The sequence below is a fragment of the Schistocerca serialis genome, chromosome 4 (genome assembly GCF_023864345.2).
Source record: "Schistocerca serialis cubense isolate TAMUIC-IGC-003099 chromosome 4, iqSchSeri2.2, whole genome shotgun sequence".
Classification (NCBI taxonomy): Eukaryota; Metazoa; Arthropoda; class Insecta; order Orthoptera; family Acrididae; genus Schistocerca; species Schistocerca serialis.
The window spans coordinates 416,500,541-416,528,040 of record NC_064641.1 but is presented as its reverse complement, the minus strand read 5'-3'; the positions used below and the strand labels follow the sequence as shown (position 1 = coordinate 416,528,040).

Here is a 27,500-nt window from a genome sequence, read left to right as displayed (position 1 = left end):
CGTCGCCGTCGATCCGTTCTTCTTGCTGCCAGCTGTGTTGCTCTTTCCCCTGCCATCACATACACACGCATCTGCTTAGCAGAAAACTCATCTGACAGCACACGCAGTACTTCACACGCGTCTACGTCTCGCACGATTTCAGACACATTCTTACTACGTAAAATGTGAAGTAATTCCGTTGCTGCATCCTTTCCTTGACACATATATACCATGTGTTCCGGATCTCCCTCAGCACCACACATACAGCTATTATTATCTGAACTATTGATTTTGTATAGGTAAGTGAGATATGGACCATGTCCAGTAAGAAAATGGACCATACCCCTACTCACATTTATATGTCGCATCCGGTGTCGTTCCCTGATATCCGGGAAAATTTCATACACCCGTCTACCCGTGTCGATGTTATCCCAGATTTGTTGCCACTCTCTGTCCATCCAGTGTTTGAGCTCTAATTTGTTTTCAATTCTCGCACCTGTAATTGCCTCCACTTTGTCAGCTTTGCCCCTCCGCAGCCAGTAAAGGGCTCCTCGACGCCTGATTTGTAAGTCCACAGGGTATAGATCTAGGATCACCAACAGTGCCTCCACTGGCGTGGTTTTGAAGGCTCCTGTCATTCTAATGAGAACACTGCGTTGCATTCTTCTCAGATGCCTAACTGGTTGCACCTGTCGCAGCTTATGTGCCCAGGCACTTGCCCCAAATGACACAATCGACATTAGGATAGCCTCATGATAAATTCTAACAACATTAATGGGTAGTTTGTAATTGGAGGTAGCAATCGTACAGATCTTATTCATAAGGTTCAATGCCTTCTCGCACACCAATTTAATGTGTGCACTAAAGTTCAGCCCCTCATCAAGGTGCAGCCCAAGATATCTACAAACTATCTCCCTACTAATTGGAGTGCCTTGCAGTTTTATGGATGGACCCCTACCTGCAGATAGTTTACCTTTTAACAATATGTATTTAGTTTTACTAACCGCTATTTGAAGTTTACTGTATGTACACCACTCACTTACAGTTTTTAAGACTGTAGTTGCTCGATTTTCAATTAAATTTCTAGAATCACCAGTTATGATTACGAGCAGGTCGTCTGCATATGCTATTATACCAGCTACGTTTTCGTTATTTTCCAATATTTCCAAGAGTGGTTCTGTCAAAATATCCCAGAATATAGGGCCACAAATGGAGCCCTGGGGGCATCCCTTACTAATGTGCTTTATTATTGTGTGTTCTGGTGATCTCCATATTACCCTTCTATCCTTGCAGTAATCAAGCATCGACATGTTAAGCACTTTGGAGTTCTTAGCTCTCGCAGTCTTGCGAACAGCGAAGGCCAGAACAGATTATCGAAAGCACCCTGTATATCAATCGTCACACCGACAACATACTTCGCCTGCGAAGTTGAAGTTATGTGTAATGCTTGATTAACTGCATCATCTATCGACCGTCCAGCCCGAAAACCGTACTGACATTGGTTGAGCCCGTAGAGCTCCCTATGATCGCTCAGCCGTCCGCACAGCAACCGTTCTTGGACCTTCCCCATAGTGTTCAGCAGGCAAATTGGACGGTAACTCTTCACGAATTTCGGATCTCTATCTTCCCCTTTTTTGATAATGGTTGCCTCAGCGATCTTCCATACCTTTGGTACTCTTCCCTGCAAGAGGCACTCATTAAAAAGAGCTGTTAGATATGGCACGATTTTACTTTTCAGTTGTTGTAACGTTTCTGCTGTGATCTTGTCTATTCCGGGGGATTTATTTTTCTTCATGGTGTCAATAGCACGACTCACTTCCTCCTGAGCAAATGGTACAACCACTCCTTCATCTGGATACTCTTCTTGCATCTTCTGTCTCAAGAGTGCCTGGTGTTCATTATCTGAAGCCGGATCATCACTTGGGAGTAAACTTTCCATTAAATATTCTGCCGAATCTCGCCACCCTGATGTAGTAGAACCATCTGCCTTCTGAAGCGTCGACAAAATGAGAGGTGTCTTAAGCTTCTCACTCACAATTTTATATGGTAAGCCCCACACATTAGTTCGAAATTCCTTTTTAACGAACGTTTCCCAGTGCTTTATTCTCGTATTGATTAATTCCTCCTTATAAACTGCTTTGATTTCCCGATAAATTAGCAACCTTCTCTGCTTCTCTCTGTCACCGAGAGACCTCTGATATGCGCGCCGTGCCCTACGAACATTTCTCTTTAATTCTGTTAGTGTGGAACTCCATGGCACTTTCGAGCCGCGAAAGAATGGACGCTTAGGTATGAAGGTATTCATAAGGTTTTGTATATGCACCTGTATTGCTTCTGCTGTCGAATCAATGTCAAAGCCATTCCCTTCCGGCACCTGCAGTTGAAACTCCTCCCTCATGCGCTCCCATTCTGCTCTTTTGTAATCGAAGTAGGTTCCTATATAATTCTCCTCCCTGTTTACATTGTTTACGCTTACAAGGCTAAAGGTAATCATATTATGATCACTTGTAGTCACTCTGTTCAGTACTTCCCAGGCCTGTATCCTATTTAGCACACTTCCATTTGCCAATGTAATGTCGATATTAGATTTTGCCCCTGCTCTATTATGATAAGTTGGTGGAAACCCGGGTTTATTCACAATTATTAAGTTCTGCTCCGCAATAGCATCCTGTAGTTCAAGTCCTCTCTCGTCAGTTTCTCTACTGTTCCATAGTACTGATTTAGCATTTGCATCTATTGTGAAGATGTGATATCTGTTACCTCCAACCTCGTTGGCTCTTATCATTTTATCGAGATAGGGTTGTATCTCATGTGCATATTGAAAGTACAGGTTAGTTATGAGAAAGACACCCTCAGTCGTCGTTAGCTCCACAGTAACAGAGTGTTCATCATTTACCTGAGCAATTGTTGTCACTGATACTTCTCTTTTCAGCACCACAACGGCCACCATTGGATTCTCTCCATTCATGATCACTCTTGCACCCATTGGGCAATGTACCAGTTTCCCTTTCGTAGTGTAAGGCTCCTGGATACATATAATATCCAAACCTCGGGCTTCTGCAACCTTCCATATTTCTGTCATTACGGTGGTGCTACGCATAGCATTAATCTGAGCAACAGTTATACCTAAATTCCTTCTACTCATTAAGGCTGTCTGACATGATTATAAAATCTAAAACCTGTCTTGTCGTACTCATAAACTGTTCTACCATAACACTCCACAAATTCCTTGTAGAGCTCCTCTTGATCAAATTTTTCGTTACGTCGGGTATATGCCCTCTGAAGTATCTCACCCAATTCTTTCTTCCCAGTTGGTAGATTATTACATCGCAAAAACAGCCTGTCGGCAGTTCCGGGATATGGAAAGCCGATTGTATTCCCTTTTGGATGCCCTATTCTGACAATGTGCCTAAGGGCTACAACTAATACACTCATGTCTTCTAATCTAGAGAGTCTGTAATTCTCTTCAAGATCAACATAAATCGATCGAGGATCCGACTGTTTATAGTCATTTCCCTCATTTGTTGTAGGCTTCAGTGTGTCTCCACTGTCTGTAAAGTCGGTCTGAGTACCAATAGTGATCATGTAGGGTTTATGACAGGGCTCGATAGTCTTTTTGCTTTTGCTCTTTAACTTTGACCTAATCCTGGAAAGAATTCCATGATTTTCAAGGCCAACGTTACACATTTTACTCCCTGCAAAGGTAGAGCTAATGGTGCTGTCCTGAATTGATGAAGAAAGCTCTTTCCCCTGTTCCTGGGGGAAATTACTACTGTCTGTGGTTTTGTTCTTATCGGTATCAACTATATTCTGATCATTATTTTCACTATTGCCTAACGCGAGATCTGACTTGTCCATAAGGTACATCTTATCTTCACTTGTAACTGTCATTTCGTCCTCTAATGTGTTAACATCCACGCAGTGGGCTAGTTCTAAAGTATGTAGAGGTTGCCTCTTCTCGCGTAGCATGTTCCTCCATGCAATTGCCCTACGCCAATTCCTAAGCCTCGGGGATGGTGGCTTATGTTTCCTACGTATCATATTCTTATCAGCTATTTGTGCAATTTCCTGACATTTTAAGTCTCTGCCTGGTATGAACTCTTCACTATATGGTGATAGATTACTGTCCATAATCTGTACTTTCAATTAGTCTGCGCAAATATAGCTGATAGGTAGGGCACTGAGGACCTGGTGTATTGCACACCTTGCCTCTCGAAGAACACGGAATACACTTTGCTGGCTTATTTGAGTTGGGACAATTTGTTTTTTGGTGGTTGTCTTCACCACAATGTGAACACACAAAGGACTTAGCAGTACACTTTGCACTTCTGTGACCGAAATTCTGGCACTTAAAGCATTTGAAGGCAAAATAGTCTTTCACCGACAGTGATCTAAAATCCACATACACTCGTTTTGCTTCTACTAACAGCTTCCTCACTCTTGCACTTACTTCAAAAACATGGTTTACCTCCACCTTTCCTTTAGGACCAGTCTTAAAACAGGGTCGCATTTCTTCAAGGATCTCTTGTTTACTTATTTTGTCAGCAAGATTTCGCTGCCAGATTGTCTCTACTAGCTCTTGCTCACCGAATTCACTTGGCACATCATAAATAATGATAAGAGGACGCTTCTTCCTAGGTGGCTCGCACTTCAAAGTTTCAGCGACTTTACTATTTGTAGAGATCTTTTGGATATCAGCAGGGGATTCAGTTTCAACAATGAGAACACTGTTCACAGCACGCATACTTTTAATTTTGATTTGCTCTTTTCTTGGGTCAATCACACTTATAAACCTCTGCTTTGTTACTTTTGCATCACTCTCATCTTTTGATTTCACAAATACTATATTCGGCGCCTTTGCTTGTGCAGATGCTATTTTGGCTTTGGTGGTGGGTACATATTTACTTGGTTTTGCTACAACTTCAGCAAATGAAGGTGCAGCCACTTTTGGGATCTCGTCTTTAATAGTCTTGATTTCTTTGGAGATTCCCTCACTCTTCTCAACAAGTGTCTCTCGCAGCCACTGGTTTTGCTTGACGAGCTCCTCGTTCCTACCAACTAATTTGCATTGGTACATCGCCCACAATGCTAGCTTGTTCCGCAATTCACTCATTACATTTACTGTAATCTTTTTGGTAGGTGTCATGTGTTCATCTATGAATTCCAAAATGTTAGTGTAATAGTCCTCAACTTTATTTAATTTGGTGCCCCCACGACTTTCATCCCCCACATTTCCTTCCTCGTCCTCTGAGGATGACATTATGCCAGCATATAGCACAGTCTATTGGACAAACTGTGAGCACACACAATATCTCGCAACAGCGAGGCAGGGTGTGTCGATCTACTCCATTTACCCTACGTCTGGCCCACTCTCACCAAGAGTGAGATAGAGTCGGATTCAGAGTTTAGTGACAAGCTGATGTTATACTTGTCCGTGGTACAACGATCGAACAAACAGCCGCCCAAAGACTCGTGGTACACAGATCGAACTAATGTCTCTCGTGGTACACAGATCGAACTAATGTCGCTTCCTACCGCCTGTGGTACACAGATCGAACTATTCACGAACGTGGTACAAAGATCGAACTATGCACGCCTGTGGTACACAGATCGAACCATGTCTGACAGAGAATTTTGAAGGTTAATTTACTATTAATACAGTTATTTGACCAAACATAGTCACAGATTAGATCACTTTCAACGTGATTTACGCCTCTAGGTGCAGAAGCATACCTGCTGCATCAAAGTTATATGGAGGGAGACTGTACAGATTAAGATGTTCAAAATCAGTGTCACAATCAGGTAGTCACAATCAAGAGTGATAGGGACAGCGGGAATCTCGTTAATCCATTCATGCGCGTCACTAATTAGATGACGAGGCATTTGGCTATTCATTAGCCGTCTTTATTCAAAGAATTGAATAACACATATATACATATATATATTGTTTGTGGCAGGTGTTTCTCGCCAATGTCCACCACTGGGGTGGGGACTTACAGGGCGATACCACAAGAAAAGTTTAAAACTAATATACATATATAAGTGCGGAAAAACAACACAACTTAAAGACACAAAGAAGAAAGAACAAAGACGGATTATTCCTCCTGTGGATAGGCCCCAGGAGTCAAGGCGAAGAAAATAACCAGCAGCCTAGCCGACGCCGACACGTTGCTTCGGACTAGGAGCCGTCATACGCTCGAAAATTTTGTAACTTTTGCAGCAGCTCTGTAGTGTACGGGTACTCAGCACCGCCAGTTCTCGGGGTTGGAAGCCTAAGGCGGCGAGATCCCTCGCCGACGCTGGAGACCATACACCCCTCCAGTTCAACGTCGCGGTGGACACAATCACCTCCTCAACGTCACGGTGCAGGTTGGAGATGGCACGCCGGATAGACGGCGTGTCGTAGTAGGCCGCCTTCTGGGAATGACACCAGTCGAGCCGGAGATGGTCTCCGACTATCTGGGCGTCGACCACGTGGGCGATGCCGTCTTTGACCGCCACCACGTCAGGCTTGCGGATGCCCTCAGGTGTTCGGAGGTGGGGCTCCACGGAGACATTGAAGCCCCTCTGCGCGAGTCCACGGGCGACATAACGCACAACAGCGTTATGGCGCTTGACCCGGGACCCGTGCGTCCTAAAGCAAGCCTGAAGTACGTGGTTGGCGGTCTCCACGGCCTGGCACCCCGCGCGGCATCTGGTGTCCGCCTCCCGCCCGCGACTGCGCCGTGCCTTCGTAGGGAAGGCGTTGATGCGGGCGCGGAGGGCGTCGATGTATTCACGCCCAGATAGCAGGCGACTGGTGTCGGGGACCCACTGATGTTGGCCAATGACGGCGGCAGAGGATGACAGCGCCGCACCGTCAATGGCGATGTGTAGGCGCGCCGCCCACATTTCCCCAACCTGCGTTGACGATTTGAGGAGGTGGCCCTCCCACGTTAGGTGGCGCTCCAGCACCTCGATCTCACGCTGCACCTCATCCATGCCTGCACCGTCGAAGGCTGGCCCTATCTTCTTCAGCGCCAGGAGACGGGACCGACGGAGCATTGGACCCATCCAACGGCAAGATGGAATGCCGAGGCCCCCCTGGGCAACAGGAGCGTGGAAATATCCCAGGGGGGTGTCCGCCGGAAGGCGGAACCATCTCCTGACGGCGGCCCGGATGGTGACGTCGGCCGACTTCAAGGCACCCACCCGGGTGTGGCTGAGGGCCAGCCCATGGTACAGGCCAGGGAGAAGCACGTTGGTGAGAGCGTGGAGGCGCTGTTGCGGCTTCAGCGGAGCTCGGGAGATGACGTCAAGCTGCTCCACCAGGTGGCGACGTGCATTGAAGACACAGCGACCCGCCGTGGAAAATTGCAGCCCCAGGTACCGGAAGGTTTCACCCACACGCAGGGCAGGCATGGTGGTATTGCCTGCTGTGAAGGTGACATTGCTGTCCATCTTCACCTTCTTCTCGCGCCCTCACGCGACTAAGGCGAGGGTGAAACACTTCCGGGCGTTGATCTGCAGCCCCAGGTGGGCGAGGGCTGCGGTAGCTGCATCGATGAGGAACTGCAAGCCCCTCGGGGTCGCTGCAAACAGCAAGACGTCATCTGCAAAGGCCGCAGCGTTGACTCTGCGACCGAGGATCCGAGCTCCGATGTGGGAGGGCAGTTGGCCTAAAACGTAGTCCACCGCAAAGTTGAACAGGAGGGGGGAGAGGGAATCGCCCTGGCGAACGCCCCGTGCTGGCTGCACAGACACGCCCACGCCGGCGCCGTCCGCTATCACTGTCGTGCTGCCCTCGTAGCACCGCTCGACATACTCGACAAAGCAATCCGGCAGGCCATGCGCCTTCAGCACGGGGCGAAGGGCAGCATGATCTACCGAATCGAATGCCTTAGATACGTCTATCGATGCCACAAAGACAGAGCGGCAGGAGCGAACTGCGTCGGTGAGAGCAGTGTCCAAGATGAAAGTGTTTTCCAACATCCCATCCCGAGGGATGAATGCCCGCTGACGTTCGTCCACAGCACATGCGCGCATCAAGCGTGACGCGAGAACCTTGTGAAAGGTCCGCGCCAACACCGAGCAGACCGTAATGGGGCGAAAATCAGCGGGGGATGTTGGTGCAGCCGTTTTCGGGAGAAGGGACGTCCGCGCGCGAAGCAGGCGTTCCGGAAGGGCGCGGGCCAGAAGGAAGAGATTCATCACTTTCACCAGGACTTCGTGCGGCAGGCGCCGCAACTCCGCTGGGGTAAGGCCGTCCGGCCCGGCCGCTGATCCCCTGGGCGGCAACGCGGCGGGACCTCCTCATGTGTGACCGGCCCCCATAGGCACTCGAGAGCGACAGGCTCCGAGTGCGGGAGGAGGCGGTCACGAATGAAGCACGCGGTGGAGATGGGCTTGTTAGTGAAGAGGTCCGCCCAGAAGTCCAGCAGACCAGGGATGGCAGGTGGCGGCTGGAGCAGGGTGCCATCCAAGAGGCCGCGCACGCAACGTGCACGCGACCGTCGGAAGGCATCCTGCGTTCTCGCGTATTCCCAGCGGCGCCGCTTGCGCTTCTGCGTCGGCGGCGCGGCAGGCGGCCGCTTCGATGGTTGGCGCGGCCGCTGTGACCTGGTGATCGATCTCTCCCCTCTGGACCCGACCGACGCAAGGGCATCTGGGAGCATGCCCAATATGACATCGGGCGGCGTGCACCGCCCCAGACCAATGACTCGATCCAGGGCAGAGAAACGCTGGGCGGAAACAGGTAACCCCGCCAGATGCTCCCAGATGGAGGCGTCAGTCGGCCCCTCCGGCGGCGGCCCGGTGGTGTCGGCCGCGAAGTCCTCGGCTGCGTCGACGGGCGGCGCAGCGGCCTCGCCCGCGTCAGGCAGCGAGCTCGCTGCTCCCCGGCGGGACGCCGGCTCTTCCCCCCGACCGATCTCAAGCGCCTCCATGAATTGGCGGACAAGCTGCTTGTAGGCAGCTTTCCGCCTTTGGCACTTGATTGCCTCGAGCGTTCGGTCGGGGAACATCCTGATAAGTTCTTGATTGACAAAGAAGAACCGGGCGTCCCTCTCAAGGAACAGTTCGGCCTCTGCCTTGGCGAGCGACAGGACTTCTTCCTCCGTCCACCTCGCGCGATGCCTCTCCGTGACGATCTCCGCGTTGGCGGCCGCAAGGTGTTGGCGGCGGCGATGGTCCCCGAGACCGTTCTTGGTGGTGAAGCTGCGGTGACACTCACTACAGGCGTAGACAGCTGCAAAACTTACAAAATTTTCGGCACGGCCAGTTGGCCGGCTAGGTGCTGGGGAAGCTGGGGTGGCACCTTCAACGGAAGGGCCACCACTTTAATTTACTTGTCTGCTGCCCCCAACTTAAAAGGGATAATGCGAGGGGGGGCTGGTAACCCCTCCAAGCCCCTGGTGCGGTCTTCCACTCTGCGAAAATCAGCGGGCCCACGAGAAGGGGAGAAGACCGCAGGAGAGGAGAGGCTAAGAGGGCTAGGCCCATGTATTGCGCATCACTCTCCCTGTAACTATAACCCAAGGAAGGCACCTCGCAGCAGCAGCACGACTACATCAAGACCGCACTTCGAAAAGCCAAGTCCGGATGCAGCCACACCGCCGCCACTTGGCGTTACTCCCGCCGATACCCGCGCTTGCTTGAATTTCTTCACGTTGACATTCAGAGCACTGGGCAGAAATCACATAGCGTCAACACCCACTAGGGCCATCGCAATGCTTTGTTTTAATTAGACAGTCGGATTCCCCCAGTCCGTGCCAGTTCTGAGTTGATCGTTGAATGGCGGCCGAAGAGAATCCGCGCACCCGCGCGCCCCCGGAGGAGCACGCTAAGGCGGACGCGGCCTCGCAGCAAGGAAGATCCGTGGGAGGCCAAGGCACGGGACCGAGCTCGGATCCTGCACGCAGGTTGAAGCACCGGGGCGCGAACGCCGCGCAGGCGCGCGCATCCTGCACCGCCGGCCAGCACGAGGCCGACCAACGGCGAGAGCAGACCACGCCCGCGCTAAACGCCCGCACTTACCGGCACCCCTACGGCACTCACTTCGCCCAGGCCCGGCACGTTAGCGCTGACCCACTTCCCGACCAAGCCCGACACGATCCGATCCTCAGAGCCAATCCTTATCCCGAAGTTACGGATCCAATTTGCCGACTTCCCTTACCTACATTATTCTATCGACTAGAGGCTCTTCTCCTTGGAGACCTGCTGCGGATATGGGAACGAACCAGCGCGACACCTCCACGTGGCCCTCTCCCGGATTTTCAAGGTCCGAGGGGAAGATCGGGACACCGCCGCAACTGCGGTGCTCTTCGCGTTCCAAACCCTATCTCCCTGCTAGCGGATTCCAGGGAACTCGAACGCTCATGCAGAAAAGAAAACTCTTCCCCGATCTCCCGACGGCGTCTCTGGGTCCTTTTGGGTTACCCCGACGAGCATCTCTAAAAGAGGGGCCCGACTTGTATCGGTTCCGCTGCCGGGTTCCATAATAGGAACCGAATTCCCTTTCGCCCAACGGGGGCCAGCACAAAGTGCATCATGCTATGACGGCCCCCATCAACATCGGATTTCTCCTAGGGCTTAGGATCGACTGACTCGTGTGCAACGGCTGTTCACACGAAACCCTTCTCCGCGTCAGCCCTCCAGGGCCTCGCTGGAGTATTTGCTACTACCACCAAGATCTGCACCGACGGCGGCTCCAGGCAGGCTCACGCCCAGACCCTTCTGCGCCCACCGCCGCGACCCTCCTACTCGTCAGGGCTTCGCGGCCGGCCGCAAGGACCGGCCATGACTGCCAGACTGACGGCCGAGTATAGGCACGACGCTTCAGCGCCATCCATTTTCATGGCTAGTTGCTTCGGCAGGTGAGTTGTTACACACTCCTTAGCGGATTCCGACTTCCATGGCCACCGTCCTGCTGTCTTAAGCAACCAACGCCTTTCATGGTTTCCCATGAGCGTCGATTCGGGCGCCTTAACTCGGCGTTTGGTTCATCCCACAGCGCCAGATCTGCTTACCAAAAGTGGCCCACTTGGCACTCCGATCCGAGTCGTTTGCTCGCGGCTTCAGCATATCAAGCAAGCCGGAGATCTCACCCATTTAAAGTTTGAGAATAGGTTGAGGTCGTTTCAGCCCCAAGGCCTCTAATCATTCGCTTTACCGGATGAGACTCGTACGAGCACCAGCTATCCTGAGGGAAACTTTGGAGGGAACCAGCTACTAGATGGTTCGATTAGTCTTTCGCCCCTATACCCAGCTCCGAAGATCGATTTGCACGTCAGAATCGCTACGGACCTCCATCAGGGTTTCCCCTGACTTCGTCCTGGCCAGGCATAGTTCACCATCTTTCGGGTCCCAACGTGTACGCTCTAGGTGCGCCTCACCTCGCAATGAGGACGAGACGCCCCGGTAGTGCGGAGGCCGCCGCCCCGTGAAGGGCGGGGAAGCCCCATCCTCCCTCGGCCCGCGCAAGGCGAGACCTTCACTTTCATTACGCCTTTAGGTTTCGTACAGCCCAATGACTCGCGCACATGTTAGACTCCTTGGTCCGTGTTTCAAGACGGGTCGTGAAATTGTCCAAAGCTGAAGCGCCGCTGACGGGAGCGATTATTCCGCCCGAGAGCATCCCGAGCCAACAGCGGCGCGGGTCCGGGGCCCGGCCAGGTAGGTCCGTCATCCGGGAAGAACCGCGCGCGCTTGCCGGGAGCCCGAGCGCCCAAAGGGGCGAATCGACTCCTCCAGATATACCGCCGGGCAGCCAGCCAGGACACCGGGGCTCTGCCCAACAGACGCGAACCGAGGCCCGCAGAAGGACAGGCTGCGCACCCGGTCCGTAGGCCGGCACCCAGCGGGTCGCGACGTCCTACTAGGGGAGAAGTGCGGCCCACCGCACACCGCAACGGCCCCACCCCGTGGCGAGTGGAAAGGCAACCGGACACGACCCCGCCGCGGATTGCTCCGCGCGGGCGGCCGGCCCCATCTGCCGAGGGCGGAGGCCAGTGGCCGGATGGGCGTGAATCTCACCCGTTCGACCTTTCGGACTTCTCACGTTTACCCCAGAACGGTTTCACGTACTTTTGAACTCTCTCTTCAAAGTTCTTTTCAACTTTCCCTCACGGTACTTGTTCGCTATCGGTCTCGTGGTCATATTCAGTCTCAGATGGAGTTTACCACCCACTTGGAGCTGCACTCTCAAGTAACCCGACTCGAAGGAGAGGTCCCGCCGACGCTCGCACCGGCCGCTACGGGCCTGGCACCCTCTACGGGCCGTGGCCTCATTCAAGTTGGACTTGGTCTCGGCGCGAGGCGTCGGGGTAGTGGACCCTCCCAAACACCACATGCCACGACAGGCGGCAGCCTGCGGGGTTCGGTGCTGGACTCTTCCCTGTTCGCTCGCGCTACTGGGGGAATCCTTGTTAGTTTCTTTTCCTCCGCTTAGTAATATGCTTAAATTCAGCGGGTAGTCTCGCCTGCTCTGAGGTCGTTGTACGAGGTGTCGCACGCCACACCGCCAGCTGGCTGTGCACGCTACCGAGTAAGTACCGGTTTGCGAACCGCCAGGCGACGGGCGCGCATCGCACGTTTAAGGAGACGCGGCCGGCCCCACAGGCGGCCACGACACTCCAAGGTCTGCGAAGCGGGGCAAACGCCGCGCGCTTCAGTATACGTAGCCGACCCTCAGCCAGACGTGGCCCGGGAACGGAATCCATGGACCGCAATGTGCGTTCGAAACGTCGATGTTCATGTGCCCTGCAGTTCACATGTCGACGCCCAATTTGCTGCGTTCTTCATCGACCCACGAGCCGAGTGATCCACCGTCCTGGGTGATCTTTTCATAGTTTCCACTATCTCTTTCAAGACATTTGCATAGGCGGCCCCTGTTCCAGCGTTCAGTGTCCAACGGCCTCACGGCCGATAGGCGTCGTACGGCTCCACACCGGAGCGGACAGGCACTCGGGCGAAAGTCATTCAAAACCGGCGCCAGGCGCCAGGTGCCGCAGGCCAGCCGCTCCAGCGCTTCAGCGCTCGTACCACACAACATTGCCGTTAGTTTTGAGACGAACGCGTGGTTCCGCACTCGGCGCACGGCTACTGCGAGCCGTACAGGTAGCGTGTTGCGCGACACGACACGCACATCGAAAGACATGCAGTCTAGTCGATAATGATCCTTCCGCAGGTTCACCTACGGAAACCTTGTTACGACTTTTACTTCCTCTAAATGATCAAGTTTGGTCATCTTTCCGGTAGCATCGGCAACGACAGAGTCAATGCCGCATACCAGTCCGAAGACCTCACTAAATCATTCAATCGGTAGTAGCGACGGGCGGTGTGTACAAAGGGCAGGGACGTAATCAACGCGAGCTTATGACTCGCGCTTACTGGGAATTCCTCGTTCATGGGGAACAATTGCAAGCCCCAATCCCAAGCACGAAGGAGGTTCAGCGGGTTACCCCGACCTTTCGGCCTAGGAAGACACGCTGATTCCTTCAGTGTAGCGCGCGTGCGGCCCAGAACATCTAAGGGCATCACAGACCTGTTATTGCTCAATCTCGTGCGGCTAGAAGCCGCCTGTCCCTCTAAGAAGAAAAGTAATCGCTGACAGCACGAAGGATGTCACGCGACTAGTTAGCAGGCTAGAGTCTCGTTCGTTATCGGAATTAACCAGACAAATCGCTCCACCAACTAAGAACGGCCATGCACCACCACCCACCGAATCAAGAAAGAGCTATCAATCTGTCAATCCTTCCGGTGTCCGGGCCTGGTGAGGTTTCCCGTGTTGAGTCAAATTAAGCCGCAGGCTCCACTCCTGGTGGTGCCCTTCCGTCAATTCCTTTAAGTTTCAGCTTTGCAACCATACTTCCCCCGGAACCCAAAAGCTTTGGTTTCCCGGAGGCTGCCCGCCGAGTCATCGGAGGAACTGCGGCGGATCGCTGGCTGGCATCGTTTATGGTTAGAACTAGGGCGGTATCTGATCGCCTTCGAACCTCTAACTTTCGTTCTTGATTAATGAAAACATACTTGGCAAATGCTTTCGCTTCTGTTCGTCTTGCGACGATCCAAGAATTTCACCTCTAACGTCGCAATACGAATGCCCCCGCCTGTCCCTATTAATCATTACCTCGGGTTCCGAAAACCAACAAAATAGAACCGAGGTCCTATTCCATTATTCCATGCACACAGTATTCAGGCGGGCTTGCCTGCTTTAAGCACTCTAATTTGTTCAAAGTAAACGTGCCGGCCCACCGAGACACTCAATAAAGAGCACCCTGGTAGGATTTCAACGGGGTTCGCCTCGGGACGCACGAGGCGGTCGCACGCCTTCGGCTCGCCCCACCGGCAGGACGTCCCACGATACATGCCAGTTAAACACCGACGGGCGGTGAACCAACAGCGTGGGACACAAATCCAACTACGAGCTTTTTAACCGCAACAACTTTAATATACGCTATTGGAGCTGGAATTACCGCGGCTGCTGGCACCAGACTTGCCCTCCAATAGATACACGTTAAAGGATTTAAAGTGTACTCATTCCGATTACGGGGCCTCGGATGAGTCCCGTATCGTTATTTTTCGTCACTACCTCCCCGTGCCGGGAGTGGGTAATTTGCGCGCCTGCTGCCTTCCTTGGATGTGGTAGCCGTTTCTCAGGCTCCCTCTCCGGAATCGAACCCTAATTCCCCGTTACCCGTTACAACCATGGTAGGCGCAGAACCTACCATCGACAGTTGATAAGGCAGACATTTGAAAGATGCGTCGCCGGTACGAGGACCGTGCGATCAGCCCAAAGTTATTCACAGTCACCAAGGCAAATGGACCGGACGAGCCGACCGATTGGTTTTGATCTAATAAAAGCGTCCCTTCCATCTCTGGTCGGGACTCTGTTTGCATGTATTAGCTCTAGAATTACCACAGTTATCCAAGTAACGTGGGTACGATCTAAGGAACCATAACTGATTTAATGAGCCATTCGCGGTTTCACCTTAATGCGGCTTGTACTGAGACATGCATGGCTTAATCTTTGAGACAAGCATATGACTACTGGCAGGATCAACCAGGGAGCTGCGTCAACTAGAGCTGAGCAGCCGGCCGCCCGGGAGTGTGTCCCGGGGGCCCGCGCGAACACGCAAACGTCCGCTCAATTGTTCTGCAAACAGGAGGAGGCTGAGCTCCCCTGCACAACACACCTCGAAACCCTCTCAGGTCCCGGCGGCGCGCAGCGCCGTCCTAAGTACTTGGTCGGGTTCGAGAGAGGCGCAATCGCCCGGAGTTAGGCGAGTAGACGATTTAGGTGCGACCACCCGTGCTCCCAACTGAGCTTGCCGCTGCCGACAGAGGCCCGGGAGCGTGCTGTCGTGGCATTGCCGGCGGGAGACAACACGCGCCACCTACGGTGACCGGCAGCTCCAACGCCAGCGCCACAGAAGGACAAAAGCCCCACTTGGGTGCCGAAGCGAACTCTCCCAGCACAGCGCACGCGCCAACACGTCCGCACAGCTGCGATACAAACCACCTGCGAGAACCGCTGGGGCGGCCGAGCAGCAGACGGCGTCGCGGCGCCGAGCGCCGGGCGGCGGCGCATCCTCAGCGCACACAGTCCTCAATCGGACCAGCACACTGCAGATGGCCACCGCGCTTCGCACCGGGCCCGCGAGGACCTACTTTGGCCGCAAGGCGCCGCGAGCAGGGGGCGCCGGGGCGCAGCTGCGCCGCCTGCCGCGTCCGTCGGCCGGCGCGCCTGCCACTGGCCGCCCCCACCAGCCGGCTGTAGCGCGTCCGCCCACGCGCGCTGCCAGCACGCCAGGCGGCCCCCCCCTCACCGGCGGGGAACGGTCCGACCAAGCCACCGCCGCGTATCGCTTCACACCCACATGCCATTCACGTTCGTGGGCATGGTGGGTATCGCTGAAACAACCGGTTAATAGCTCAACCGATCGTCGACATCACTGATTCACCTCTAGCGAGAACAACCGCACCACAACGGGTTACCGGTTGTTCATTTGCGTAACGCCACCAGCAAACGTAGACGTCCATCGCCATTTGCCACTTCAACGAGTATTGCATGCCTGTGTCAGGTGTCACAACACACTTCGTCTGCCCACATACACGCAACAAACTATATTGCGACGGTTGCGGTTAGGCAACACTACACTAATTTAACGAGTCGCATAACAATTACAGAGCAGGTTAAGGCGCAACGTGCGTCAGGTTAAGGAACAATATGGGTTAGGTTAAGGCGCAATGTAGGTTAGGTTAAGGCACAACATAGGTTAGGTTAAGGCACAACATAGGTTAGGTTAAGGCACAACATAGGTTAGGTTAAGGCACAACATAGGTTAGGTTAAGGCACAACATAGGTTAGGTTAAGGCACAACATAGGTTAGGTTACAGCACAACATAGGTTAGGTTAAGGCACAACATAGGTTAGGTTAAGGCACAACATAGGTCAGGTTAAGGAACAACATAGGTTAGGTTAAGGCAGAATGTAGGTTAGGTTAAGGCACAACATAGGTTAGGTTATGGCACAACGTAGGTTAGTTTAAGGCACAATGTAAGTTAGGTTAAGGCACAATGTAGGTTAGGTTAAGGCACAACATAGGTTAGGTTAAGGCACAACATAGGTTAGGTTAAGGCAGAATGTAGGTTAGGTTAAGGCACAACATAGGTTAGGTTAAGGCACAATGTAGGTTAGGTTAAGGCACAGTGTAGGTTAGGTTAAGGCACAATGTAGGTTAGGTTAAGGCGCAATGTAGGTTAGGTTAAGGCGCAATGTAGGTTAGGTTAAGGTACGATATAGGTTAGGTTAAGGTACGATATTGGTTAGGTTACGGTACGATATAGGTTAGGTTACGGTACGATATAGGTTAGGTTAAGGAACAATATCGCTTAGGTTAAGGTACAATATCGCTTAGGTTAAGGTACAATATAGCTTAGGTTCAGATACACATTGTTGTAGGGAAAGTTGTATGGGGGGGGGGGGGGCAGGTTCGTTGATAGTGATTATCGTAAGTGGATGACTGCGGCATCATCCGATTTGTCACGTCAGGATGCACTTTTGGCTCATGACAGGCGGCGCTCCGATTCCAAGGTTGTGGCAGATCTGTGTCTTTCATTCCTGCCATTGTTTGTGTGCTGTGACAGGAGGCAGTATTGTGATGTTGGGTGCACCCCTGTGTAGGACATGTGTGGGTGTTCGTGGCTTAGCTGAGCAATGGCGGATGTCGGAAGGGTGGGATATTCTGTTTTCTGGGTGGACCTCCCGGTCTGGTTATGATAGTGTGGATTGTGTAATGTGGCGGAGAGGATGCACTGGATGTTCTTCCATGCTGGTGGTTAGATATTGTGTGTGTGCCTGTTACAGGCAGAGAGTAGTGTGTGATAAGAGTGTCTGGCTGACGTGTGGCTCTCATTGTGTGCAGAGTCTTTCAGCATGTATAGGGACGGTTGTATATATTATTTGTATTCTGATGGCTCTGCATCTATTTCTAATCAGTGCCGTGTATACGGTTACTCTGGTTCCAGTCGAAACTGTGCTATCTCTGAACATTAGTGACACTGCGGCTCCACTATGTTGCTACCCCTGTCGGCCGTTTCCCCCAGTGTATGGCTAATGATTATCAGCCATCAGTCTAATAGTCAATACCGGAAGTGTGACGACGTCAAATGTCCGGGATGGGGGAAGCTACACCCTTCCCGTGGGTCAGGGCCTAGAAAGGCTCTTCCCACGCAGGAGGCTCGGACTGTCGTTACTCCTCCGAGAAATATATTTGCCCAGCGTTTTTTGCGACTGCGAGTGCGACACCCACGGGTACCGACATGGATGGGGCGCTTCCTAGCTGATCGCTCAGCATCGGAGAAATATATTTGCCCAACGTTTTTTGCGACTGCGAGTGCAACGCCCACGGGTATCGACATGGATGGGGCGCTTCCTAGCTGATCGCTCAGCATGGGAATCCGTACAGTGAGCAATGCGATCGCGTCTGTAGCTTGTACATGGTACAGCTCGCAGCTCATGTATAGGGACATTCGGATATGTCATCTTGATTATAATGGCTCTGCATCTTTTACTAATCAGCGCCGTGTGCGTGCTTTATCTGGTTCCGGTGAGGTTTGTGCTGTTCTATTTCTGTTCAGTAGTAGAACGGCGACTCCACTAAAATTGCTACTTCTCTCGGCAGCTTCCCCCGGATATGGCAATTGATTATACATTATTTGTGTACAGCCGGGTGCCGGTGTGTTGTGACAAGTCACAAGTCTGGGGTGGGGGAAGCTACGCCCTGCCAAATTGGTGGGTCAGGGCTCAGAAAAACTCTCCCCACACTGGGGGCTCGGACCCTCATTACTCTTCCGAGTAATATATTGAGGAGCACACTTAGCTATTGCCCCGAGTCTTGGCGACTGCGAGTGCAACGCCCACGGGGACCGACGTGGACGGGGCGCCTCCTAGCTGATCGCTCAGCATCGGAATCCGTACAGTGAGTTACGCGATCGAGTCTGTAGCTCGTAATTAGTACAGCTCGCAGCTGGCCAGGCTTACCCACTGTCGAGCCCGGGCGCCCTCAGGCTCACTAGTTCTACCCAGCTACACCCGAGTTAGCCACAGGTTCTAGGCCATAATGCCAAGTCCCAGATGTTCGGGACTCGGAACAAAATGTTTACTACTCGTGTTGGCTTTTAGTCCCACCACGTTAGACGAGTAACCGCCGAGGACATTTTAATTCGGGTCCTCTACCGCACATCTCTTACTGCCTGAGTCGCCCATTGCCCTGTCAAGACCATCAACCAGGGATAAGGTAGAAAACAGGCAGTTTTATGGGTAGCTGCCGTGCGGTCTGCCAAGGGGCTCATTGTATCTCCCGTAGGAGAACTTGGATACTAGTTCACGCGTGAACCGACACCTCCAACGACTACCCCAGCAGCTACCCCATGGTTCCCTTATTAGGTACTCGTTTTTACAAGATGCACTTGTCCCACAGACGAGTTTCTGTCCGAGGTCGCAATGCGATCCTCTACCACACATCTCCTACTACTAGAAAGCGCCCGTTGCCCGTGGGTTTTACCTTTTGAGGCCCGGGATTGGGTAGCTTCCGGCGCGAGTGCAACGCCCACGGGTATCGACATGGATGGGGCGCTTCCTAGCTGATCGCTCAGCATGGGAATCCGTACAGCTCGCAGCTCATGTATAGGGACAGCGGGAATGTCGCATATTGGACATAACTCTTTTTTTTTTTTTTCTTTATTGTTATTTTCAAACCCGTACAAACAGGCAGGCTGTCAGCAGCATGGTACGCCGCTCTTCAGCCGTAGAGGAGAGAAAGATAGAACAGAAAGAATACACAAATGTGACATAACGGTGGGTAGTAAAACAGTAGACACATAAAGACAAACACGGAGCCGTTCACACTTGACGAAAATTCACTACAAACTGTTGTCACGACGCACTAACACTGAAGATGGCGATGGCACAGGTGAACGATGGAGCATGACGGGAACACTGAACACGAAACACGACGGCACTCACGAGACACTGAGGGCGATGATCTCCGGCGCGCGAATGTCCACTCAGCGTGTACGAGTCCGGGGACCTGCCAAGAGAGGAGGTGGAGGAGGAGGAAGGGGAAATGGGAGAGGGGAGAGCAGAGATGCCATGGGCAAAGGAGAGAGGGGGAGGGAGGAAGGGGGAGCGAAGCCCGGAGGAGAGGGTAGGAGGGAGGGGGGAAAGGAAAGAGAAGGGAAGGGAAAAAGGGGTGGGAGGGAGGGTGCCTGAAGGAAAGGACACAGGAGGGGGGGGAGGATCAAAGTTGATAGGAGGGGTAGATGCAGGGGAGGAGGACATCATCAGGGAGGGGGAGCTGGCGGAAGCCACCTTGGGAGAGGGTAAGGAGGGTGGAGAGATGGAGACCGGGTGGGACATGGGAGTACAGGCGCGGCAGCGGGCGGGGGTGGGAGAGGACTTGGGAGACGAGCGGGTGAGGTGGATCGAGTTTATGGGAGGTGTATAGGATTCGTATCCTTTCGAGGAAGAGGAGGAGGTGGGGGAAGGGGATAAGGTCATACAGGATCCGCGTGGGGGAAGGGAGACGGATGCGATAGGCAAGGCGGAGAGCATGGCGTTCAAGGATTTGGAGGGATTTATAAAAGGAAGGGGGGGCGGAGATCCAGGCTGGATGGGCGTAACAGAGGATAGGGCGGATAAGGGACTTATAGGTGTGGAGGATGGTGGAGGGGTCCAGACCCCACGTTCGGCCGGAAAGGAGCTTGAGGAGACGGAGGCGGGAACGTGCCTTGGCTTGGATCGTCTGGAGATGGGGAGTCCAGGAGAGGCGACGGAGAGGGTGACGCCAAGGTACTTAAGGGTGGGGGTGAGAGCGATGGGACGGCCATAAACGGTGAGATAGAAATCAAGGAGGCGGAAAGAGGGAGTGGTTTTGCCTACAATGATCGCCTGGGTTTTGGAAGGATTGACCTTGAGCAACCACTGGTTGCACCAAGCGGTGAACCGGTCAAGATGGGATTGGAGAAGGCGTTGAGAGCGTTGCAGGGTGGGGGCAAGGGCAAGGAAGGCGGTGTCATCGGCAAACTGGAGAAGGTGGACGGGGGGTGACGGCGGCGGCATATCCGCCGTGTACAAAAGGTACAGAAGGGGGGAGAGGACGGAGCCTTGGGGCACACCGGCGGAGGGGAAAAAGGTGTAGGAATCGGTATTATGGATGGTGACATGGGAAGGACGGCGGGAGAGAAAGGAACCGATCAGACGAACGTAGTTAATGGGAAGAGCGAAGGTTTGGAGCTTGAACAGGAGACCGGAATGCCATACGCGGTCATATGCGCGTTCGAGGTCAAGAGAGAGGAAGATTGCGGAGCGACGGGAATTGAGCTGTTCGGAAAGGAGATGAGTGAGGTGAAGGAGAAGATCGTCGGAAGAGAAGGACGGCCGAAAGCCACACTGGGTAACGGGGAGGAGGCGGTGCTGGCGGAGATGCTGGTGGATGCGGCGGGTGAGGATAGATTCCAGGACCTTGCTGAAGACCGAGGTAAGGCTGATGGGACGGTAGGAGGAGACGGCGGACGGCGGTTTGCCAGGTTTGAGGAACATGAGGATACGGGAGGTTTTCCACAGGTCGGGGTAGTACCCGGTGGACAGGACTACATTGTAGAGCCCGGCCAGGGTGGAGAGAAAAGAGACAGGAGCTTCACGAAGGTGACGGTAGGTAACACGATCGTGACCAGGAGCGGTGTTGCGTTTGGTGCGGAGTGTATTGATGAGATCCTGTGTGGTGATGGGGGCATTAAGGTCCGTGTGTGGAATGTTGTCCAAGTACTGGAAACCAGGAGCGAGGGGAGGGACAGAGGTGTCAGTTCGATCGCGGATATCTGGGAAGAGGGAGTAATCGAACTGGGGATCATCAGGGATGGAAAACACATCGGACAGGTAGGAGGCAAAGTGATTGGCCTTACTAAGGGCGTCAGGGAAGGGGTGATCATCGTGGAGAAGAGGATAGTAGGGGGAGGGTTTAGTTCCGGTAAGGCGACGGAAGGCGGTCCAGAACTTGGACGAGTTTATAGGGAGGGTAGCATTTAAACGGGTGCATGTCTGCCGCCAGTCCCGGCGTTTCTTGGCCGCGAGCAAATTTCGAATGTGTCGCTGTAGTTGCCGGTGGCGTCGTAGGGTGTCCGGGTCACGCGTGCGGAGGAAGGCACGGTAGAGACGACGGGATTCACGGAGGAAGAGGACGGCCTGTGGTGGTAAGGTAGGACGGTGGGGGTGGATGGCAACAGTAGGGACGTGGGCCTCCACGGCCTCAGACAAGGTCTGCTGGAGAAAGGAGGCGGCATGGGTGACATCATCGGGACGGCGGTAGGCGAGAGGGTGGCTATCGACCTGAGTGGAGAGGGTATCCCGGTAGGCATTCCAGTTGGCACGGGAATAGTCATGGATGTACTTAGGGGGAGGGTCATGACGAGGGTCGGGGCGGGGGCGACGGCCGTCTGAAACGGTGAGGAGGACAGGGAGATGGTCGCTACCAATAGGCTCCAGGACATCCACCGTAATGCGACCAAGGAGGTTGGGGGAGGAGAGGATAACATCGGGAGTGGAGTTGGATTCGGGACGGGTGTGCTGGGGGATGGGGATGAGGTCGCCTTGAAGGGAGGAGAGGAACCGATGCCACCGCCGTAACTGGGCAGCGGAGCGACTATGGATGTTGAGGTCGGCGGCGATCACATAGGAGGAGAAGGTACGGTCGATGTGGGAGAGGAAGTCGAAAGGAAGAGGGGCGTTGGGGCGGACATAGATGGTGGCACAGGTAATGGTAAGGCCGGGGAAGAAGAGACTAAGGATCAGGTGTTCGGTGGGGTCGGGAAGGAGAGGCTGGAGCCGAACGGGGATCTGGCGGTGGTGGCCAATGGCAACTCCGCCACGCGCAACTGGGAGGGGATTATCGGAGCGGTGGAGGAGATAGGGGGAGGTGTGGATGGAGTGGTGGGGTTGGAGGAAGGTTTCATTGAGGAGGAAGGCATCCACACGGTGGGTAGCAAGGGTGTGCAGGAAGAGGTTCTTGTTGGCGGGAAGGGAGCGGATATTGTGGAAAAGGATACGATGCTGTCGCGCCATGATAAGGACTTAGACGAGGGTGTCAAGGCGGGAGAAGGTGAAATGGGCCTGGTTATTGGAAAAGGTGGCGTACATTTTAAGGTGGAAAATGGAACGGGCGGCGAGGGAGATCTGTTGTAAGGTGTGGGGGCGCTGAAAGGGATGGACGTTTTGGAGGACAATGGTGAGGAACCTGATGATGTCCTCAGCAGTGGGGGCGGGACGAAGGGAATTGCCAGGAGGGGTGGGGGCGTCCAGGGGACGGACAGGTACGGTGAGTTCAGGAGCGGTGGGAGGGGGTCGGGCTTTACACTTCTGGGAGTAGGTGGGGTGGGGGAGGCTGCAGGTATTACAGGAGGGAGGGGATTGGAGGTTGGGGCACTGCCGGAGGAAGTGCGCTTGCCGACAATGCGGGCAGGTGGGGGCCTCGCGGCACTCTGCTGTTGGATGTGCATTGTAGCGCAGACACCTCTGGCAGCGCAGGGATTGAGGGGGGGAACGGGAGGGGTCGACCTTGTATCGCTGACTGAAGAGGAGGGCACCCTCCTTCAGGAGACGGTCAATGGAGGGGGCGTCCTCAGAGAAAACCCGCATAAGGCGGGTGGGGCCGGTCGCGTTGAAAATGCGGCGGACTGCCCGCACCTCCAGGGTGGGATGGGCCTTCAACTCCGCCAGCACCTCCTCCTCCGTGATCGACGGGCTAAGCCGAGTGATCACGGCGGTGAGGGTCGGCGGGCGACGTGGGGGTTGGGGTTGGCGGATAGGAGATGGGGAGGGAGCAGGGGTGAGGGAGGCGTGAGGACCAAAACGGGTGATGGGGAGGCGGGAGAGGATGTCAGTATGGAGGGTTGGGCTGGGGGAGGAGATAAGAACAGAATCCCGTCTGGGAGTAAGGAGAGAGATGGGGGCGCCGGGGAAATGTTGGCGGAGGAGGAGGGAGAGATTCCGGGCCTCGAGGAAGGAAGGATCAGGACGGGACAGGAGATATTTGTAGAGACCGGGTGGGGAGGAGGAGGAGGAGGGAGCGGGGCCTGGTGGGGAGACGTCCATGGCATTGTGGGGTGGGGATGGGGGGCGGGGTGGAGCCTTTTTAGGAGCAGAGGAAGTGGAGGCGCCACTAGGGCGTTTGACAGCGGCAGATGGGCGGGTGGTGACAGGAGGGACGGGAACGATGGGGAGGTGGTGGGAAGGGACAGGTCCCGGCACGGACGCAGCAGGCGGCGCCGGAGATAGTGACTGACGGTGCAGGCGAATGTGGCGGTGACGGTGACGGTGACGGTGACGGTGACGGTGACGGTGACGGTGACGGTGACGGTGACGGTGACGGTGACGGTGACGGTGACGGTGACGGTGACGGTGACGGTGACGGTGACGGTGACGGTGACGGTGACGGTGACGGTGACGGTGACGGTGACGGTGACGGTGACGGTGACGGTGACGGTGACGGTGACGGTGACGGTGACGGTGACGGTGACGGTGACGGTGACGGTGACGGTGACGGTGACGGTGACGGTGACGGTGACGGTGACGGTGACGGTGACGGTGACGGTGACGGTGACGGTGACGGTGACGGTGACGGTGACGGTGACGGTGACGGTGACGGTGACGGTGACGGTGACGGTGACGGTGACGGTGACGGTGACGGTGACGGTGACGGTGACGGTGACGGTGACGGTGACGGTGACGGTGACGGTGACGGTGACGGTGACGGTGACGGTGACGGTGACGGTGACGGTGACGGTGACGGTGACGGTGACGGTGACGGTGACGGTGACGGTGACGGTGACGGTGACGGTGACGGTGACGGTGACGGTGACGGTGACGGTGACGGTGACGGTGACGGTGACGGTGACGGTGACGGTGACGGTGACGGTGACGGTGACGGTGACGGTGACGGTGACGGTGACGGTGACGGTGACGGTGACGGTGACGGTGACGGTGACGGTGACGGTGACGGTGACGGTGACGGTGACGGTGACGGTGACGGTGACGGTGACGGTGACGGTGACGGTGACGGTGACGGTGACGGTGACGGTGACGGTGACGGTGACGGTGACGGTGACGGTGACGGTGACGGTGACGGTGACGGTGACGGTGACGGTGACGGTGACGGTGACGGTGACGGTGACGGTGACGGTGACGGTGACGGTGACGGTGACGGTGACGGTGACGGTGACGGTGACGGTGACGGTGACGGTGACGGTGACGGTGACGGTGACGGTGACGGTGACGGTGACGGTGACGGTGACGGTGACGGTGACGGTGACGGTGACGGTGACGGTGACGGTGACGGTGACGGTGACGGTGACGGTGACGGTGACGGTGACGGTGACGGTGACGGTGACGGTGACGGTGACGGTGACGGTGACGGTGACGGTGACGGTGACGGTGACGGTGACGGTGACGGTGACGGTGACGGTGACGGTGACGGTGACGGTGACGGTGACGGTGACGGTGACGGTGACGGTGACGGTGACGGTGACGGTGACGGTGACGGTGACGGTGACGGTGACGGTGACGGTGACGGTGACGGTGACGGTGACGGTGACGGTGACGGTGACGGTGACGGTGACGGTGACGGTGACGGTGACGGTGACGGTGACGGTGACGGTGACGGTGACGGTGACGGTGACGGTGACGGTGACGGTGACGGTGACGGTGACGGTGACGGTGACGGTGACGGTGACGGTGACGGTGACGGTGACGGTGACGGTGACGGTGACGGTGACGGTGACGGTGACGGTGACGGTGACGGTGACGGTGACGGTGACGGTGACGGTGACGGTGACGGTGACGGTGACGGTGACGGTGACGGTGACGGTGACGGTGACGGTGACGGTGACGGTGACGGTGACGGTGACGGTGACGGTGACGGTGACGGTGACGGTGACGGTGACGGTGACGGTGACGGTGACGGTGACGGTGACGGTGACGGTGACGGTGACGGTGACGGTGACGGTGACGGTGACGGTGACGGTGACGGTGACGGTGACGGTGACGGTGACGGTGACGGTGACGGTGACGGTGACGGTGACGGTGACGGTGACGGTGACGGTGACGGTGACGGTGACGGTGACGGTGACGGTGACGGTGACGGTGACGGTGACGGTGACGGTGACGGTGACGGTGACGGTGACGGTGACGGTGACGGTGACGGTGACGGTGACGGTGACGGTGACGGTGACGGTGACGGTGACGGTGACGGTGACGGTGACGGTGACGGTGACGGTGACGGTGACGGTGACGGTGACGGTGACGGTGACGGTGACGGTGACGGTGACGGTGACGGTGACGGTGACGGTGACGGTGACGGTGACGGTGACGGTGACGGTGACGGTGACGGTGACGGTGACGGTGACGGTGACGGTGACGGTGACGGTGACGGTGACGGTGACGGTGACGGTGACGGTGACGGTGACGGTGACGGTGACGGTGACGGTGACGGTGACGGTGACGGTGACGGTGACGGTGACGGTGACGGTGACGGTGACGGTGACGGTGACGGTGACGGTGACGGTGACGGTGACGGTGACGGTGACGGTGACGGTGACGGTGACGGTGACGGTGACGGTGACGGTGACGGTGACGGTGACGGTGACGGTGACGGTGACGGTGACGGTGACGGTGACGGTGACGGTGACGGTGACGGTGACGGTGACGGTGACGGTGACGGTGACGGTGACGGTGACGGTGACGGTGACGGTGACGGTGACGGTGACGGTGACGGTGACGGTGACGGTGACGGTGACGGTGACGGTGACGGTGACGGTGACGGTGACGGTGACGGTGACGGTGACGGTGACGGTGACGGTGACGGTGACGGTGACGGTGACGGTGACGGTGACGGTGACGGTGACGGTGACGGTGACGGTGACGGTGACGGTGACGGTGACGGTGGCGGTGATGGCGACGGGGAGAGCTGGGCGTGGGCAGTGGCCCGACGGGCCACCACCCTAGCCGGAGCTGCAGTGACAGGCTGGGGGAGTGGGGGGAAAGGATCAGAACGAGAGGAAGAGGCGGGAGAGGGGGCGACAAAGAGCGAGGGCGAAGGGATAGAGAGGAGGGGAGGGATGGAAGGAGGGGGGTGGGACTGGGCACACCAAGTGATAGTGGTGGAGGCGGCGGAAGGGGACGTATACACGATGGCGGTGGTGGTAGTAGTGATGGTGGTGGTGGGGGCGGACATGACGACAAGAAGAAGAAAGAAAAACACGGCACTAAAAGGATAGGACACACACTGGGAGACGGCGACGGCGACGGCGACGGCGACGGCGACGGCGACGGCGACGGCGACGGCGACGGCGACGGCGACGGCGACGGCGACGGCGACGGCGACGGCGACGGCGACGGCGACGGCGACGGCGACGGCGAGAGGCAGGGACGCTGCTGCCGCGGACGGGGCCGGGGCGGCGCGGCGGCGGCGGCCGCGGACGGGGCCGGGGCGGCGCGGCGGCGGCGGCGGCGGCGGCGGCGGCGGCGGCGGCGGCTGCTGCTGCTGCTGCTGCTGCTGCCGGCTGGACTGCTGCTGGCTGGACTGCTGCTGCTGCTGCTGCTGCTGCTGCTGCTGCTGCTGCTGCTGCTGCTGCCACCGGAGGGCGGGCGGGCGGGCGGGCGGGCGGGCGGGCGGGCGGGCGGGCGGGCGGGCTGGCTGGCTGGCTGGCTGGGGGACCACTGCTGCAGGCCGGGACCGGGAACTGCTGCTGCTGCTGCTGCTGCTGCTGCTGCTGCGGCTGGCTGGCTGGCTGGCTGGCTGGCTGGCACCTGTAACCCCTAGCACTTCGATTAGCGCGAAAATGGCACTATCGAAGGGCGGTAACCTTGCGGTGTACCGCCGGAGATGACATAACTTTTCATGAAACGCAAGTTATAGGTGTGGATTGCACATTACGAGTGCGGGAAACGTCCGCCGTTCATCCGCTGGCGTTGCGAGTTTGGCGATTGG

At 55.8% G+C, this 27,500-nt stretch overlaps 1 long non-coding RNA gene and 2 other non-coding genes across 3 annotated transcripts in view; 1 reads left to right on the top strand and 2 right to left on the bottom strand.

Annotated features, from left to right (window-relative positions):
* LOC126474990 (uncharacterized) overlaps positions 1-10,976 on the top strand; it is a 28,604-nt gene extending 17,628 nt beyond the window's left edge. Inside the window, exon 2 of the long non-coding RNA XR_007586628.1 lies at positions 10,833-10,976. This is a non-coding gene — a long non-coding RNA (uncharacterized LOC126474990). The remainder of the gene's footprint in view (positions 1-10,832) is intronic.
* Positions 10,977-12,639: 1,663 nt separating this feature from the next.
* Positions 12,640-12,794, bottom strand: LOC126476482 (5.8S ribosomal RNA). The gene has a single exon (XR_007587011.1). It is a non-coding gene; the product is annotated as a 5.8S ribosomal RNA (ribosomal RNA).
* A 333-nt stretch (positions 12,795-13,127) lies between these two features.
* LOC126476904 (small subunit ribosomal RNA) lies at positions 13,128-15,026 on the bottom strand. Its single transcript, XR_007587335.1, has one exon. It is a non-coding gene; the product is annotated as a small subunit ribosomal RNA (ribosomal RNA).
* Positions 15,027-27,500: the final 12,474 nt, after the last annotated feature.